Raw genomic sequence first — 7,784 nt, forward strand, 5'->3', positions numbered from 1 at the left:
GGAAAGGTAAGTTTACATACCTCGATCGCTTCCTAAGCTAATCCAATTCAAGTCTCGACTCTCCAAGGTCTACACAACGTCAATAGATATCGAATATCGATTTGAAGGCATTTAGGAATTCAATTCCAACTAGCACTCACATTTATTTGGGCAAAGATTTATAAATCCCAACGACCCCGAGAATTAAACTCGGCCAAATATCCAATAACAATACCAACAACCACATCAACAATATCAATAAGCAATTCCAAACGCATTCTATCATTAATGACCCTTTCGACACAATTCAACAACATTCCATCCACTACATATAAACCCGAAACCTCCAAGTTCAAGGAAACAACACAACACATTTTCTTCCTTCCGAATTCATGAACTACATTAATAATCCATTACTTCCATAAATTCAATAAACTGTATAAAATTCCATAATAAGCCGCAAACAACTATAACTTCACTTTGAACCATTAAACTTTCATTAGCACCATAGAATCCACAACACAACAATCCAAACATACTAAATAAATTTAGTTCATTCCTTGTCACAAAACAGCCATACTCACGGCTCAACATCAACATACAAAATTTCATGAATTTCATCCATTTCTACACACTATCCCCTCCGTTTTAATCCGTTAAAAATTCTAAATACACTCGTTAACAATGAAAAGGAACCATATTCATACCTTAAGTGCAGCCCCGCTATCACTCTTCTCCTTGGTTGATTTTTAAAATAAATACAACGCGGCGTAACACTTTCTCTTCATGTATAATCGGATGTCAAAATTGGTTTTTCTTCTCTCCAATTTCTTCTCTCTCTCTTTCCCTAATTTTCGGGTATTCTTGGTCCGAAAAATTAGGGCTGAAATTAGACTTAAATAATGGTCGCGGGCCTAACCCGATTGGGCCGGTATAATAAATGAACGTCGATATCTCCTTATCCCGATGTCACCGTGGGCCCATACCTATGGTTAGAAATATAATTCAATTATCTACAACTTCTATCTTTGTTTTTCAAATTCCAAACTTATAATACCGTTTATATCGATCACCCGAAAACATTACTTAAAAATATTTGTATATTTGATTCCGCCAGGTCCTTCTTCGAGCATGCTTAACTTCACATATGTGATTCATATAAATTGTCGCATGTCCCAAAAAAATCTCAAAAGTGTGGACCCCACCTGACCGAATAATCCGACGTACAAAAATACGAGATATAATGTCATTTTAGGTTTAAATTATAAGCAACAAAGATAATTGTCAATTTTTGGACTCCAATTTTTCTTGGTCATGGCCGAATGGCCTCTTGTTCTTTCTCCATTACGCTTCGAATTTTCAGGATGTTAAATGATGAAGATGACTTAATTAGTCATCTTTTGCCACTTATATAATTAACACACGTGGACTATGACCCACATCCCACACATGGCCACATATGGCCATTTTCATGAAATATCAAGTTTTCAAAATTTCACTTCTAGCCCCAAATTCTCATGAAATGCTTAACTTTTCATAATTCACTTTTAACCCCAAATTTTTCTTATTCCAAATTTACCCTTAACACTCCATACCAATGAAAAGATGAATATGCAACTTGTCGAAAACAAAAATCAACAAAACCGAAAATTAAAAGTCTTGTCCATAACTTGTCGCAACCAACTTAGAATATTCCAACGTACAAAGTACGGGGTATAACATTTACCTTCAAAACTGTCTTAAGGCATAATTTTGCCTGAAATTCTACCTTAAGGTAGAGTTTTAACTTTACCTTAAGTTTTGAGTAACACTAGGAATTCAAACTTTTTTCTGCGATTTTTTTAAAATTTTTATCGAGGAGGGGGAGGGGGTTGTTTGAACCCGAAACCATGGGGTTCTAATGAAAGCCAAAAATTAAAGACCACCCCAAAATAAGGGCATTCCTGCGAATTGCCTCTTCCAATATACTCTATATGTTTCATTTTATTTGACAATATTGCATTAGACACGGGCTCTAAATTTAATATTTTGATGTGTATTAAGTAGAGCAATGTAAGGAAACATTAATGATATTATTAGCAAAATCATAATAACACATAGAACTTTTATAAATGGGGAAAGGACATAATTGGCCGGTCGGGTGAAACTAATTCCACCCGCTGGCCACAATTCTTCTAAACCCAAATTATACCTACTAAACTAATCCCATCCATTAGCCAAAACTTAAATAAGACAATTTTCAAATAAAAATCCAAACACAAAAATGTTTTGAGGCATTTTTTATATATAATATGTGTCATTTGTGTATAAAATATGTATCGGTACCTATCCGTAATGTATAAAACCGTATAAAATATGAATCACTAAGGTATATATCATTTTTGTATATAATATGTATCATTTGGTATATATATGTATCAAAGACAAATTAAAACCGCCCGTATAGAATAGAAAATTGTATCATTTTTGTATATAATATATATCATTTTTTGTATAGAAAGTGTATATATAATTCAATGTGTATATAAACCGTATTAGTCTTGTATAGAAAGTGTACCATACGTATAAAAAATGTATTATAGAAACCGTATCATTGTGGTATATAATATGTATCACTATTGTATATGTTAAAAATAAATATCATATCGTTATTGTATAATATGTGTATAATTAATGTATAATTAACGTATAATTTATGTATAATAAATGTATGATTAATTCCAGCATATATTTATAAACTGTATAATTCTTGTATATAAAGTGTGTATATAATTCCAACATATGTATATATGATGTAGCAGCCATTTAGTGGCGATGTTTTTGCGGCGATTAAAGTCTTTTTTTTTTTTTTTTAAGAGCCTGGGCTGTTGGGCCAGCCAGCCTTGACATTATTTTGGGCCGACGACCATTTTTTAGCATTAATTTGAGCCGACCGGACACCTAGTAAGATTAAGCCCAAACAGTGACTAAATGTGAGATTAGTACTGAAATGACACACAATATCCTTTCCCTTTACAAATTGCGTGCCTTCTGCGAAAACAAAAGAAGGAAGAAGAAAGTTTATGTGGGGCCCAAATGTGGCTGACATCAGAGATCTGGGCCCAGGGACTTTAACTGTACAATCTAAAGCCCAAGAGAAATAGTTGAGAAAACTGAGCCCATTTAAGCAATTAAATCAAGTTGTTCTATCTTATATGCATGATGTACAAAAGGCTAAAGCACACAAAAAGTAAATTATACTCCAATGAAATACCATCGGAGTAGCTGGTTAACTCCAAGGGCGTGTGGTAATTGTCATAAAGAATTCATTTTTGTGACTATAAAAGGAAAAGTACAACACCAAAAGCCTAGTTGTACGAAGCTGATTATGCACGCACTAAAGTGAAATCCCAAAATGCCCCTGACCAAGATTAAATAGGTAGTTCAACTGTCTCTTATATATAGGTAGTAAAGTAAAGTAATACGGATTTTGTTCTCGGAGAAAATAATATTTTTGATAGTAATAAAAGGAATGAGAAAAATGATGCTATGTTAGGACCGGATGCGTAGCTTTAAGTTACCGGGTTTAGGTGACTATGTACTTTTTACGTGATGCATAATTTATATATAAAAATTTATTAAAAGTGCAACATAACTAAAATTAGATATGAACGAGTAATAAGTTCAATCTTAAAAACCTTAAAAGTTGAAATCACAGAGTTTAAATTTAGTATCCGTCTATAACTACTAATAGTTGCCATCTTAAAGGTGCTGGCTCAAACAAGGTTTCAAGCAGATTTTAGATAACCAAAGAAATTATAGTGTAGACAAGGTTTTAGAACTAGAGTTGGTTCTTGAAAAATAAAATTAGTACCCTGACAACAACGTTTTACAATGGGCGGGCGGACATCATGTCTTTTGCCCTTTGAAATTTTTGGTTAACCAGAAATAAAAATCAATTTAGAAATGGAGTAATAAAAAAAAAAGATAATGGTAAAAAACACAGTTGAAGTATTACTTTTTTGTAAGTTTTTTATTTGAACTATCAGGTGTTTGCGTTTCCCACCTGAAATATCACCAACTATTTATCAAAACACACCTGAATTATTAAGTGTTTGCGTTTCCTACCTAAACTATCACCAACTATATATTTATCAAACCAAACCTCAACTAGTATCTTCATATGTGTCCCCGACCATTATCTCTTAAATTTTCTTAATTTCCAATTAATTCCTTTAATCATCTGTGTGAAGTGTCAATTGACGCCATTTTTAAACAAACATAAAAAAATGTACACCACACATCATCAGGTACTAGTCGACGTGTGTTTTGATGAATAGTTGGTGATAGTTTAAGTAGAAAACACAAACACCTAATAGCTCAGATAGAAAACTTACAAAATATTGATACTTAAAGTGTGTTTTTGACCATTATGTCTAAAGAAACATTTCTGTCACAACGTGTTGACCGCTATATGATATTCCATTGGCTTACCAATGCCAACAGAAAGGAAACGGATACTGTCACAATTAATGTCAAGTGGGGATCTCTGAAACATGATCACTACAAACTCAATATTGATGGCTCAGCTTTGAAAAATCCGGGGAAAGGAGGGTTAGGGGGCGTCATTCGAGACAACAATTATCAACCATTAGAGATTGCGACAGACTATAAATTTCCTACCAATGATCATCAAACTTATTCCATTATTCTTCATGAAATACAGGTACTTGATAACATATTGCTGGAAGACCCTGAGTTGAGGCATACCTACAAGGTATTAGTAAGAGTTAATACGTAGTTAGTACTAGTTAGAGAACGAGAGATCCAAATGTGTCAGAAAACTCATGGTTTAATTTTTTTTTTGTCTTTTTAGGAGAATCAATAGTGTTCTCACTAACCATTCGAGTTACTTGAACCTAATTCAATGAATCCGTTGGTAGTAGAGTAGTCTACCAATGGAACAAATCTCACTCGTTTGTCTAAGCATTTTAATCAAGACTACTCTAAGAAACAGAACCAGTATTTGAAGTCCTGTATGGGTTTGGATTTTAAGTAATTTGAGTTACTAGGTTCTAAATAAATAATTCGTACATATAGAATAAATTTCTTAAAACAGATATAACGTTCTATTAAAATCCACATCCGCTTTTTGATATAATAAAAGGGAGACGCCACTATATGGCGCAATTGCAAAAAAAAAAAAAAACAACTCGCATCCGACACTTTAGTTCCGCCCGTGACTACCCTCACTCGATTAACTGACGAGCATCTTGGAGAATCCATACAATTTAGCCATGTTCGCAATTAAAATCATAATAATGAAACTTACTTGATAAATGGATCTATATTCAACTTCTATTGATATAAGGGAATTAGGGGTGGCAAAAACAATCTAATGTTGCGTAACCCGCCTAACCCCTCCAAATTTAAATGGGTTGGGTTCTTACCACAAGAGCTAATGGGTAAGAATGAGTTGAACCCAATTAGACCCATGAATGTATTGGGTCAAAATAGGTCCAACCGGGTTAAAAATATAACCCGACCCCGCAGGTCAATTACTGTTATGCACTTATGCTCTTCCTATTTCGATTTTTCACACCCAACCTTTCTTTGTAATTCTCTTTGACTACTCTCTTTAATATGCTGCATTGCAATTGAAATTGCACTAGAATGTTAATGCAATTTCGACATTAATGCTTTTTTTTTTTTTAAAAAAATAGAAGTTATATATTTACATATTACAAAAAATATTCCACCTATTTAAAAAAGAATACAAAGTTTGTAATATACCCTATTATTAGTACAAACTTTCTATTTTGAATTTTCAGCACTTTTTCCATCAAAGGATTATCGCCCCTCTAAGGGTGAGCCTCACTGATTTTGAGTCGGCTCTTCCTTAGGAGGGCAGGTTGGGGTAATTTGTGACTGTTTTCTTTCTTAGGTTTGATTCTCGACAAACTAAAATTTGAATTGTAGAAAAGTTTCCACGTGATTTAGCAAGAGTGGATAGGTTAAAACACACCTAAACTTTAAAACTTTTACGAGTTTCATCCCTTAACTATCCAATGTTCTCATTACATATCTAAACTATCACACATTATATATCTAACTAAGAGTAAATGGGGATACTAAAATTAAATTATTTCAAAAGATGGATCATTCCTTTTGCAAAAAATTAAAAAAGTAAAGTAAGTCACATAATGTGAGAAGGAAGAGTAATTTATTTCTCCTCAAAAAATATCGCTCAATATCAGGTGCAAAAAATAGATGGAGATGCGCGGTATCAATCCCCATACCTCTCGTATGCTAAGCAAATCTGAGCTACATCCCCGTTTGATGTTAAATATACTCAGTTATGTTATATCAATTCGTTTTATATCAAAATCACGTCAAATGCATAGTGAGAATCCTGTATCTCTTCAGATTATAAAGAACTCATTTCTTAAATACAGATGAGTTGAAATTGTCGTACTACTCTATATAGCTAATTAAATTAGATTATGAACAATAACAATGCTAACATGTTGAAAATGGCTTTCTAGCTGAAGTATAATATTTCCAATTTAGTAGTAAGTCCATTAATAAACTAATAATAAAGTCATAGAACTAGTAAAGCTTTCTAGCCCGTTGTGTTGCTGACTCGCTGCCTCACCAGTTGCCATTCTTTTTTCTAAACAGGAAATTTACGACGAGGGTGTAAGGTTAGTAAAGTCTTCCTTTAGGCCCTCAAAATTTTTGCCCCCAGTGTATTTTTAATATGAAATTATGATTTTATTTTTGCTTAAAAAATATGAAAGTTTGTAAAAAAAAAAAAAAGTACAAAATCTTCATATTAGTAAATAAAGTTCTTTACAACAAAATTTAAGGTAATATATTGCAAGCACATGGCTAGCATTTTATTAATTTGAATTACCCCTCCCCAATATAAATAATAATATAACTATGAGATGTTTGTTGCAAACTTAAAACTTTATATTTTCCCTTATAACAAAGTAATGATTCTTACCTTTTCCCTTAAAAAAAAGGGTGATAGATTTAAAGCTGATTGTGAAGGCAGCGTCTTTTGTGAGAATGATGAAGAACATGGTGTTGCGTGCCTTATAGAACATCTAGCTTTTCTTCCAGTGATTGACACTCACGAGCATTCTATCACAAGTTATGATGACACTACTTATAGTTTCTCAGTCAAGAACATTAAGGACGCGGGAAAAGTAATTCTCTAATGGCTAAAATTACTCGAGAGTTAACTTTTATTCCAGCTACATTAGAATGGGCAAAAGAAATTTTAGTAGAGATAATTTCTTCTTGCTCCCAAGATAAAGATAGTATTTGTTAGCAAGCTTTAAATTCACGACTATATAGAGGAACAAAGTATGCTAAATCTACTCGTAGCACAAGGGAATCAGTACAAGGTTTATCAACAGTTGTTGTAAAGGAGTTCTACATAAATTGGTACATCCCCAGAAACATGATAGTAATTGTTGTAGGAGACATGGCTGATACACAGGTTCATGAAGTAGTTAAATGGATTAAATGTTTTTTCGGAAGCAAGAAGAAAAAGCCAATCCACAGATTCTAGAATTTCCCTTTCATAGATGCGATGAGCCTAGACTATTTGCCCATGTGGATAATACAATTGCAAAATTGGGGCGGTTTAAAGTGTATTTCACTTTTATGTTGGAGAAAATAAGGTTCAAAACTCTGAACGATGTGTTCATATACTACAAATGTCTACTACTGGTGGAGGTTGTGCTAACCAAATTAAGAGAAAAATTTCCAAGGATGAAGAGGGAACGTATCCAATATCAAACACAAATGTGTTA

Source organism: Lycium ferocissimum, chromosome 9 (genome assembly GCF_029784015.1).
Source record: "Lycium ferocissimum isolate CSIRO_LF1 chromosome 9, AGI_CSIRO_Lferr_CH_V1, whole genome shotgun sequence".
NCBI lineage: Eukaryota > Viridiplantae > Streptophyta > Magnoliopsida > Solanales > Solanaceae > Lycium > Lycium ferocissimum.